The sequence below is a fragment of the Pseudoliparis swirei genome, chromosome 22, assembly GCF_029220125.1.
Source record: "Pseudoliparis swirei isolate HS2019 ecotype Mariana Trench chromosome 22, NWPU_hadal_v1, whole genome shotgun sequence".
Taxonomy (NCBI): domain Eukaryota; kingdom Metazoa; phylum Chordata; class Actinopteri; order Perciformes; family Liparidae; genus Pseudoliparis; species Pseudoliparis swirei.
The window spans coordinates 23940987-23953589 of record NC_079409.1 but is presented as its reverse complement, the minus strand read 5'-3'; the positions used below and the strand labels follow the sequence as shown (position 1 = coordinate 23953589).

Genomic DNA, 12603 nt, shown 5'->3' with positions numbered 1-12603 from the left:
GTCATCATGTCCACACGTCCACATGTCCTCAGTCATGTCCTCACGTCATCATGTCCACATCCATCCACATGTCATCATGTCATCATGTCCACACATCCACATGTCCTCATGTCATGTCATCATGTCATCATGTCCACACGTCCACATGTCCTCAGTCATGTCCTCACGTCATCATGTCCACACATCCACATGTCCTCATGTCATGTTCTCATGTCATCATGTCCTCGTGTCCTCAGTCACGTCCTCACGTCCTCATGTCAGGCGCCCGTCGGCGTCCTGAACGCTCATGTTGCATTCTGCGTGTTGAATTTGTGCCCACGCTGAACTGCACCCCGGTGGTTGGTGGTGGACTCGTCTCCGTCGCCTCGTCACCACGACACCTTCAGCTGGTCTTCAGTCTTTCAAGCTCACAGAGTTCTGCATCCAGCTCCAGATCTCGAGGTGGTGCACATGGAGGTTCTCGCCGCTCCTCGCCCCGTCGAGAGGACCTGGAGGTCTGACTTTGTTCTTCTTGTTGTTATAGCTTCTGTGTGAGAGCCAGGGCCCACAGTGACGGTCACCATGAAGCCTTCAGACTGAGAGGCCACGACAGCGTGAGGAAGGTGATCCGTCTCCACGTTGTCCAGAAGTTCTCCCAACAGCCCGATGAGAGGCAGCTCTCGCTTTACATGTCAACCTGACAGTTTTAAAGGGAGATCAACTTCAATCTTGACATATGCCGAGGGCCTTTAGTTTCCCGTTGAGCAACAACAGACGGGCTCGTTTGTTTCTTCGAGCTTGCCGAGCCCTCCATGTGAATTCGGCCGCCGTTGGTTTTTTCCATCCTCGCGTGGCGTTTGTTGAGCGCTCTGAGGTTTTATGGGTGTAAATAAATAAAGCGCGTGTTAGTGTAAGCTTCTGCATGCCAGAGCCGTGTCGCTGTGAGATACTTGTGTGTGGGACTGATTTGGACTATCGGCCCCATTTCTGTCTGGGGGGCTTCCCAGAATCTCTCTCTCTTTACACATTCCCCCTCCAGCTCCCCGATCTCACTCCTTGTTTCCCTCCTCTTCCTCTCTGACCTGCCACCTGCCAGACGAAGGCTGATTCAGCATCTGCCATAAAACAGCAGCCGGCGGTCTGAACACCAGCACGTTGTTTTATTTGGATTTGGGAGATGTAACGTGGGCCAGTGGCGGCCTGGAGTTGTTCCCCATGTGAAGCAGATATGTTTCAAAAGACGTTCACGCAGCGGCATGGCGTGACAGCTTTTAAACATACTGTCACCGGACCTATCGTTGAACAGTTGAAAGCAGTTGAGACTTTTAAATCCTTCCTTTATGGACCGCCCTCTTCCTCCTGATGCTGCTGGAAGAGGAACACTCGAGTCTCATCGGCCTGAACACTGATCTGATCTGACATTATTTTATTTGGACTTATTTATTATTATAGTTGTGTAGGCTCCAGCCCTCCCGACCCATCGGCGTTGGTGATGGTTCCTCTGAGAACTGAGCCAGATGGTTCTGGTTCTGGATTCTAGCAACACAGAAAGATGCTGAGCGACCTCGTGAAGCTCGACAGACGACCAGTGTTCATGGTGACGGCTTCGTTGACCTCACATCGGACCAGGAACATGTGACCAGATGAACAATAGATGTCATGTGACCAGAAGGAATCAGTAACAACACATTCAATGAGGATGACGAGGGTATGAAGAGCTCGTCGTAAGCATGGACCACGTTTCTTAGCAAATGATAAAGACATTGTTAAAACCGTATGGAAGTAGTCTTGTCCCAATTTAAGGAGTTCTATCTCACCCTTTATGAGACAATTAGCACCTCATCAGAACTTTCCAGACGGAGTTGTTGTAAAAAGAGTCGATTGGAGGCGTGGGTCCCACGACCGGCAGGTGTTTCCACTGGCGGCGGCTCCCGGTCTGGTGTGTGGACCCTACGGGGAACCGGATGTGTTTTAGAACCGCCTCCAGCCCGATCCGAGCGGTCAACTCAAAGGCTTCGTGAGCGTTGCTGCTTTCACGACGCAGAGCGCTGTTTCATGACGACGGCGGCCGGCAGTTTCAACACATATTTGAAGTTTGTCGGAAAACTTTTCTCACAAAGCTAATCGGTTCACTGCTCCACACATTCAGACCAAAGCACACGGAGTTAGTGGGAGGAGTCGGGGAGGAATGCCTCTCCCACTTCACAAGCATTGAAGTCACTGTTCTTGAAATCGGCTCTCAGTCCAATAAACGGAGCGATCCACCTCTCCACGCCTCAGCGGGGTGGTGTTGAGTGAACGCTTTATTTTGAAGGAGGCAATAGGACTTCATCCTTCTTCCACCTCACTAGCCTCACACTTCTCCTCCCTCCCACCGCCCCTCATCGAAGCTGCCCCCAGTCATGTGTCCTCATACCTATTTCTATCAAAGAACCATGCGTGTAATGGAAGCTCAAAGGGGAGATTGAGGAGAAACATTGGTTTGAACCTGTAGTAAAAAACAGACATGCCTTGTAGGAGCGTTGTTCGAGCATCCTCCAGAGATCGAATGAAGAACCGCCGTCGGCCTCCAGGACCGCTGGCGTCTGGAGGAAGGAGCTCGGGAAGCGTGTCGAGGCGGAGCTCGTTAAACTAATCGGAGATGAAGTCACGAGTTGGGCTCAGAGGAAGGACTTGTGGTGGAGGTGTCCTGGCAACAAGAGAACTCTGAAATGACCAGATGGAGATTCCACTGCGTGTGTCGATCCAACAATGAAGGTGAAGGTGAGCTGCAGGTCGGGGATGGAGGACGACGTGCTTCTGTGTGAAAAGTTTCTGCACCTTGAACTTTGTTGCCTTGTTGCACATTCCTGCTGAGCATTGCCACTTTCATTTCACTGCACACCCTGTGTGTGTATGTGACAAATAAAACATCTTGAATCTTGAATCTTGAATCTTGAATCTACATCTCCGAGGACAGAGGCCCAGAGTGAACCCAGATGATCATCATGTGTCCCCGAAGCGGGACAGGAAGCAGTACATCTGGCATCCTGCAGCCTCACATGTGCCTTTGTGTTTTGGGATGTATAGAAGTAGAATAACTTTGGGGTCGAGTCACGACACATTTATGGCGGCAGAATTCATTTCCAATGCCACGGCCTCCGAGTGACGCTCCCATACGACTGCTTCCTCCTCGGTGTTCAAGGGAAGTGGAGTGGTTGGTGTTGTGAAGCTAACCCAGAGCCACATGCTGCTGCAGTGCACCTTATTTTAGGAAACGTGGACATTTACTTTCCTTTGGAAATGTTTCGTTGTTTCTTCATCAAACTTTTGCTCCAACTCTCTGGATGGTTCTGCAGGATGTTGTCAGTGCGGATGTGAAGGAGTCAAACCGGTGTAACGTTCTTCAGACTGATGAGAGAACGTCTTCCGTGCTTCGAGGGTTCAAGTGGAGTGTGTGAGGACTCGTACCAGCTGCTTCCTGAAGGGGCCCATATCTCATGTCAGGTCATTCCTGACATCAAGATGTTGAAATGCTCACGGTGAAGCTTGCACACTCTCGGAAGTCGTCAAAAGAACTCGGGCAATAAATACAAGCCCCGTGATGATATTGGACGTGTCCTTCAACACAATCTACAGTGATGCTTTATGTTCTCAATGCACATCTGAGAGCCGACGATGCCACAGATAGTGACACTAAAGACGAAGATCCGACTTTAAAGTTGCGCCAGAACTCTGTCATGACCAAATTAGCTCTCCGCCGAGCGGAAACCACGAGTTCAGCTGCTTGGTTTCACTACGCAGAGACGATGTTTATGACAAAAGAAGGAAATGAGAAGTCAAAGTCCAGGACAGATCACGCGTTACGCAAAGAGTCCATCGAGACAAAGAATACTGCAATGTTGAAAAGTTGTTCGAATAAAAATGATATTCATCTTTACCTGATACAAGTTTGGCCCAAATTATTCAATTTTGAGATTCAAAGCCTTCAAGTCCAGAGACACCAACATCACAAGAAGAGGAGAAGTTTATGGAACACAGAAATAAACTCAAACCCCAAAACTATCAAACTGTGACTGAACATCATTGAATGTTTTCCTTTTGTCTTCATTCCATCGTGAAGAGTCACTGGCGGTGTGACTGGAGCCTCACAGGGAGAGGAGGGAGGACACATGAGACCACGGCAGCGTGAAGCTGGAGAACAATCTGGAACAAAGGGCTGGATGTTCAGGTCAGAAGGTCATCAGCTCCACCACCATGTGAGAGACCTTTGGTGCCAGTGGCTGAGGGATTCATCTGACATGACTGTCTCTGACGGATCCATCCCTCAAGAGCTCCGAGGCTCGGTGTCTTTTGGAGCCTCAACACTTTTAGGATTCTTCATCCACCGGCCAAGTTCAACAACTCAAGTCCGCTCCACTCCTTTGTCTTGCAACCTGTATTTCTTTGTGTTGAAACAAACAGCAAGCTGCATTTCCACTGCTCACCTGAAGGGGGGTCTGCAGCTGGTGCTCCACAGCAGGCATTGGCTGCAGCGGTGGAGCACCTGGCCTTCCCTCTGGTCCTGCCAGCTCCAGGAGAGGGAAACACCAGCGATGCTTCTCAGTTCTGACGGCGCTTCATTTGCTCGAATCTCCACGGGATCCCCACGTGGGCCGGCTGAGCGACAGCAGAACATGCAGAACACACGCGTGTTCTCTGGAGTGGAGACGTCACACTGAGCGATGGCTTACGGGATCGCCGGCGCCGACCTGCTGCGCCTGAGAGGTCGAGGCCGACAGCCGGCGGCTCGGATGGCGGTCGCGATTATTTATGATCGGAATTGAGATCACGATTCTTTATTGATTTTAGGGACAATATGTTTTATTGCAATTTCACATTTTAATAAACAGAGCATTGATTTCCACATTGTGCTTTGTTCCTGCTAGAGCACGGACCGGTCCATCAGAACCGGTTCAGAGCACGGACCGGTCCATCAGAAACGGTTCAGAGCACGGACCGGTCCATCAGAACCGGTTCAGAGCGCGGACCGGTCCATCAGAACCGGTTCAGAGCACAGACCGGTCCATCAGAACCGGTTCAGAGCACACACAGCAAGCAAAAGATCATTTAAAAGAGGATGTAACTGTCACAGTTTCAGTACCCTCCTCACTCCCCGTCGTCAGTCTGACTCTCTTCACACACACACACACACACACACACACACACACACACACACACACACACACACACACACACACACACACACACACACACACACACACACACACACACACACACACACACACACACACACACACACACACACACACACACACACACACACACACGGCCAGATTGTTCTTCCTTTTCTATGCCAGACTCTCCAGCACTTGTTTCTAGATGGATTTCCTGTTGCCGACCCTGCCTGTCCCTGGTTAACCCAAGTGTCCCTGTCACTCTTCACTCTTTCCTCCTCCCTCCTCACTCCTCACTCTTCACTCCTCACTCTTCACTCCTCACTCTTCCCTCCTCACTCTTCCCTCCTCACTCTTCCCTCCTCACCCTTCCCTCCTCACTCTTCACTCTTCCCTCCTCCCTCCTCACTCTTCCATCCTCACTCTTCACTCTTTCCTCCTCCCTCCTCACTCCTCACTCTTCACTCCTCACTCTTCACTCCTCACTCTTCCCTCCTCACCCTTCCCTCCTCACTCCTCACCCTTCCCTCCTCACTCTTCACTCCTCCCTCCTCACTCCTCACTCTTCCATCCTCACTCTTCACTCTTCCATCCTCACTCCTCCCTCCTCACTCTTCACTCCTCACTCCTCACTCCTCCTCCTCACTCTCTCCTCCTCTCCTCACTCCTGTGTCCTCTCTCCTCACTCTTCCCTCCTCCTCCTCCGTCCTCCTCTCTCCTCACTCTTCCTCCTCACTCTTCCTCCTCCTCCCTCACCTCCCTCCTCCTCACCCTCCTCCTCCTCACTCTCCTCCCTCCTCACTCCTCCTCCCTCCTCTCCTCCTCTGTCCTCTCCTCCTCACTCTTCCCTCCTCACCTCCGTCCTCCTCTCTCCTCACTCCTCACTCTTCCCTCCTCACTCTTCCCTCCTCTCCTCCTCACTCTGTCCTCTCCTCCTCACTCTGTCCTCTCCTCACTCCTCCACCCTTCCTCACTCTTCCCTCCTCACTCTTCCCTCCTCTCTCCTCACTCCTCTGTCCTCTCTCCTCACTCTTCCCTCCTCACTCCTCCCTCTCTCCTCACTCTTCCCTCCTCACTCTTCCCTCCTCTCTCTTCCCTCCTCTGTCCTCTCTCCTCACTCTTCCCTCCTCACTCCTCCCTCCCTCTCTCCTCCTCACTCTTCCTCCTCTCTCTTCCCTCCTCTGTCCTCTCTCCTCACTCTTCCCTCCTCACTCCTCCGTCCTCCCTCACTCCTCACTCTTCCCTCCTCACTCTTCCCTCCTCTGTCCTCTCTCCTCACTCCTCCCTCTCTCCTCACTCTTCCCTCCTCTCTCCTCCCTCCTCTCTCCTCTGTCCTCTGCTCAGGTACCGCGAGGAGTCGGTGCCGCTCCACCCGTGTCTGCTGCTCGTCAGCAACTGTGAGCAGACGCTGTCCAGCCACACGTCTCGCCGCCTCATCGCCATGGAGAAGGTCAAGCAGCCCGAGGTGCGTCATGAACCACGCTGTCCTTCTCTTGTGACGATCACGACAACAGAAGAATGTGAAAGCTGTTGATCTGGTGGTCTTCATTCGGGCCGAGGACGTCTGGAGCTGATTTACAAGAGGAGGAAGAAAGAAGAGATTTCCTTTCATTGTTTGTCGTGTTTGGAAGGATTCACAACGTGTCTGTAGAGCGGAGCACCTCCTCCTGATGAGGAGCAGCACCTGACGAGGAGCAGCTCCTCCTGACGAGGAGCAGCACCTCCTCGTCAGGAGGCGCAGCACCTCATGTATAGTGTGACGTGATGTGTTGAAGTCACATTGTTTCCATAACAACCTGAGCTGTGTGTGTGTCTGTGTGTCTGTGTGTCTGTGTGTGTGTGTCCTTCATGCGGTTGTTTGTGTCCTGTCAGCCTACAGAAGATGTTCCTCCTCCATGTCACCCCGATGGAAGCCATAAACTCTGTTTGGATTTCACCCTCAACATCTGGCCGTGATTGGCTCATTTATTTTATACTGGAACTCTAAATGGCTTAATCCCACGTGGTGTGGAAGATAATCCATCTCTGGATCTACCCCCCCCCCCCTCGTATGACACACACACACGTTAGGTCTTATCAGATGTGTGTGTGTGTGTGTGAATCCGGTGCCGTTGTTACCCAGAGTTTCCCCTCTCCGTCGTCGTGGAAACAGTTTTCAGGTTACTTAGTGAGAGAGCGAGGCGTCGCTGACACATGACGGGCCTCGGAGTCGTCTCCAGCCGGAGCCGCCTCATTATTCCTCCAGCAGCATCTCTTCCTCCCGTCCTCGCGCAGCAGCAGCTGTTTACTGAGGAGATCCATCAGCTCATCTCCACGGGAACGTTTACAGCTCCATCCTGACCCGGACTGGTGTTGCAGCGCCGTGTCGGGGGAGGGGCTTGACTGATGCAGCCGCTTGAACTTTTAACTTGTTGCATGTATTCATATTGTCGTCGGCCTCGTGGTCAGTGACCTCCTCTTGTCTCCTCCCAGGAACTGGACCGCCTGGCTCAGCGGGCCGCGCCGCGCTGCAGTCCGTTCCAGGGACACAACGCCTTCAGGGAGAAGTACTTCAGTGGCGTGAACAAGAGGTGTGGCAAGGAGGACGGCCGGGCGGCGCTCAACGGCGAGTGAGGACTCGAGGGACGCGTCTTTTTCTAAATGTCACATTATTTTAATTATGATTCTTTATATGCCTGTACTTATTGCTTTGCAAATAAATGGATAAAACAAATGTCCTTTACTTAATTAAACTATCAGACAGTTGACCTGTGTGTACAGAGGCCATGTTTCAGAAGGCGGAGCCAAGTACGACGACATGTCTGAGACTCATGAAGTGAAACACGCGGGGTTAAAGTTCCAAGACGAAAAGACGGCCACAAGACAACGCTGTGAAAGTGACCTGTGGATCCCAGCTGGCCACGCCCCAAAGCAACCAGCTGGCCACGCCCCAAAGCAACCAGCTGGCCACGCCCCAAAGCAACCAGCTGGCCACGCCCAGCAACCAGCCACACGCCCAGCAACCAGCTGGCCACGCCAAAGTAACCAGCTGGCCACGCCCCAAAGCAACCAGCTGGCCACGCCCCAAAGTAACCAGCTGGCCACGCCCCAAAGCAACCAGCTGGCCACGCCCCAAAGTAACCAGCTGGCCACGCCCCAAAGCAACCAGCTGGCCACGCCCCAAAGCAACCAGCTGGCCACGCCCCAAAGAGGCTCTCTACCGTCAGAGGAGTCGCCCCCTGCTGGCGGTTAGAGAGAACGCTCTGGCGTCACGTCACAATATGATGGACCCACCGAGGACCAGAGCATCCTGGCCCCCAGACAGGCCGATGTTTAGGTGAGGGGCCCCACCACACACACCGGGTGACGGGCCCCACCACACACACCGGGTGACGGGCCCCACCACACACACCGGGTGAGGGGCCCCACCACACACACCGGGTGACGGGCCCCACCACACACCAGGTGACGGGCCCCACCACACACACCGGGTGAGGGGCCCCACCACACACACACCAGGTGACGGGCCCCACCACACACACCGGGTGACGGGCCCCACCACACACACCGGGTGAGGGGCCCCACCACACACACCAGGTGACGGGCCCCACCACACACACCGGGTGACGGGCCCCACCACACACACCGGGTGAGGGGCCCCACCACACACACCAGGTGAGGGGCCCCACCACACCCCCGCGCTGTGTTGACCACGCCTCTGCCGCTCCACGGGGCCCCGGCTCCTCCATCGTTTGCGGTGCTCTGTGTTTGCGGTTCCCACCGTGGCCCTTTTGTTGTAGATCATCATCAAGCACAACCAAAGGACTCGGACGCTGTGAGGCTCCGCCTCTCTTGACCCTCTCGGTGACATTGAGGTGAGCGGCCGTGTCGGCCCCAACAGAAGGCCCCGTGTGTCCGGCCCTTTAAACCCGGAGCCTCCACGACCGCTGCCACGAGAACCTGTCCACAGCCTGGAGTTTACACACCTGCAAGCCCCTCCCCCCCCCCCCCTCAGCTGTTGATGGAGGTCAGGTGAGAGCTGGGAGTCGATGAAGACGAGGAGTGAAGAGGGGAGGAAGGACTGTGTTGCATCTTCTTCTTCAGCATCATTAAGTTCAGTGCCACTAGATGGCAGCCTTGAGCAGAGGATGCAGTCAGTACCCACAGACACACACACGGTGATTCCCCGAGTCCCTGTGTGTCTGTGTCTATGTGTGTGTGTCTGTGTCTATGTGTGTGTGTCTGTGTGTGTCTGTGTCTATGTGTGTGTGTCTGTGTGTGTGTGTGTCTGTGTGTGTGTGTGTGTCTGTGTGTGTCTGTGTGTCTGTGTGTGTGTGTGTGTGTGTCTGTGTCTATGTGTGTGTGTGTGTGTGTGTGTGTGTGTGTGCGCATCATGTCCACATGTCCTCACATCCACACGTCCTCACATCCACATGTCCACACGTCCACACGTCCTCACATCCTCATGTCCACACATCCTCATGTCCACACGTCCTCACATCCACACGTACTCACGTCCTCATGTCCACATGTCCTCACATCCACATGTCCTCACATCCACACGTCCTCACATCCTCATGTCCACATGTCCTCATGTCATCATGTCCTCATATCCTCATATCCTCATGTCCACACATACTCACGTCCTCATGTCCACATGTCCTCACATCCTCATGTCCACACGTCCACACGTCCTCACATCCTCATGTCCACATCTACACACACCTACGCCCTCATGTCCACATGTCTCACATCCACATCCACACCACATGTCCTACATCACATCCTCATGTCCACATGTCCTCATGTCATCATGCCTCATATCTCATGTCATACATCCTCATGTCATCATGCCTCTCACATCTCATGTTCACACATCTCTCACGCCTCACATCCATCGCCATCAGTGTCTCACATCTCTCATCATCCTCATGTCTCATGTCCACATGTCACATGTCTCTCCTCATCATCAGCCTACACATCCACATGTCTCTCACATCCTCATGTCCACACATCATGTCTCTCATGTACGTCTCATGTCTATATCTCATGTCTCTCACATCCTCATGTCACATGTCTCACATCCCTCATGTCATCATGTTCATGCCATATGTCATACGCCCACATGTCATCATGTCTCACACTCCTGTGTCACATATCTCATGTCACATGTCTCCATCCTCATGTCATCATGTACCGTCCCATTCATGTCCTCACATCCTCATGTCTCATGTCCTCTACCTCATGTGTTATATCCTGTGTCTCTCACATCCTCATGTCTGTTCTCTCATGTTAATATGTCTCACATCTCATGTCATCATGTCTCCATCATCATGTCCACACGTCCCACATGTCCTCATGTCTCATGTCTACATGTCTCATGTCATCACGCCTCATGCCACATGTCATCTCATGTCATCACATCTCCACATGTCCCACACATCCTCATGTCCTCATGTCCACATGCCCTCACGCCTCATGTCATCATGCTCCACATGTCATCATGTTCCTCTCATGTCTCTCCACGCCACATGTCATCATGTCCACACGCCCACATGTCCTCACGCCTCACACATGTCCACATGTCATGTCTCATGTCCTCACGTCTCATGTCCACGTCCACATCCTCATGTCATCATGTCCACATCCACATGTCCCTGTCCCACGCTGTCCCTGCGTCCACATGTCCTCATGTCCACATCTCATGTCACATGAGCCTCATATGTCCACACGCCCACATGTCCTCTGTCATCAGCATGTCCACATGTCACGCTCATGTTCCCTCACGCTCATGTCATCATGTTCACATGTCTCATGTCCTTGGCTCACATGTCTCATGTCCTCATGTCTCATGTCACACTCCACATGTCACACCCTATGTCATCATGTCCTCATGTCCTCTGTCTATGTCCTCACACGCCCCTCTGTTCATACGCCTCCTCACGTCCACATGTCCACATGTCATCATGTCCTCATGTCCACACGTCCTCATGTCATCATGTCCTCATGTCCACACGTCCTCACATCCTCATGTCCACATGTCCTCATGTCATCATGTCCACATGTCCTCATGTCTCACGTCTCATGTCCTGTGTCCTCATGTCTAGCGTCCCACGTCCACATGTCATCATGTCCACGCGTCATGTCCTCGCGTCATCATGTCTCATGTCTCCTCATGTTCACATGCGTTCATATCATCTGTCTCTTCTGCATCTCATGTCCACACGTCCTCTGCATCATGTCTCACGCCTCACATGTCTCACGCCCACATGTCACATCTCTTACTCTCTATCCGTCCATCCTCATATGATGTCCTCATGTCCACCTCCACATGCTGTCTCATCATGTCCATCATGTCTCCCATCCATCATGCCCATCATGTCACATGTCTCACACATGTCCTCATGTCTCACATGTCCTCATGTCTCACATGTCCTCATGTCCTCATGTCTCACATGTCCTCATGTCCACACATCATCATGTCCACATCGCCCTGTCCATGTCCACACATGTCTCATGTCCTCATGCGTCCACATGTCACGTCATCATGTCTCATGTCCACCGTCTCCCTCATCCTCATGTCCACGTTCCTATGTCTCATATGTCCTGTGTCATGTCCTCTGTCCACATGTCATCATGTCCTCATCCCACGCTCATGTCATATTACAGTCATCATGTCCTCATGTCCACACGTCCTCACGTCCTCATGTCCACATGTCATCATGTCCTCATGTCCACATGTCCTCATGTCCACATGTCATCATGTCCACATGTCATCATGTCATCATGTCCACATGTCCACATGTCATCATGTTCACATCTCTCATGTCCTCACGTCCTCATGTCCTCATGTCCACATGTCCTCATGTCTCATGTCCACGCGTCCTCATGTCATGTCACATCCTCACGTCATATGTCCACACGTCCTCATGTCATCATGTCGTCAAATGTCATCATGTCCACATGTCTCATGTTCACATGTCCTCATGTCATGTCCACATGTCCTCATGTCATCATGTCCACGTCCCTCATGTCCACACGCATCCTCATGTCACATGTCCACACCGTCTCATGTCATCACGTCCACGTCCTCATCCATGTCATCCGTCATGTCCACATGTCCTCATGTCCACATGTCATCATGTCCTCATGTCCACACGTCCTCATGTCATCATGTCCACACGTCCTCATGTCCACACGTCCTCACGTCCACATGTCCACACGTCCTCATGTCCACACGTCCTCACGTCCACATGTCCACATGTCATCATGTCCTCACGTCCACATGTCCTCATGTCCACATGTCATCATGTCCTCATGTCCACACGTCCTCATGTCATCATGTCATCATGTCCACACGTCCATATGTCCACACGTCCAAATGTCATCATGTCCACACGTCCAAATGTCATCATGTCCACATGTCCTCATGTCCACACGTCCTCATGTCCTCACATCATCATGTCCACACGTCCACATGTCCTCATGT

At 52.5% G+C, this 12603-nt stretch overlaps 1 long non-coding RNA gene across 1 annotated transcript; it reads left to right on the top strand.

Annotated features, from left to right (window-relative positions):
• The first annotated feature begins 6303 nt into the window (after window positions 1–6303).
• On the top strand, window positions 6304–7848 carry LOC130213069 (uncharacterized). Its single transcript, XR_008835441.1, has 2 exons — window positions 6304–6600; window positions 7608–7848. It is a non-coding gene; the product is annotated as an uncharacterized LOC130213069 (long non-coding RNA).
• The last annotated feature ends 4755 nt before the right edge of the window (window positions 7849–12603 follow it).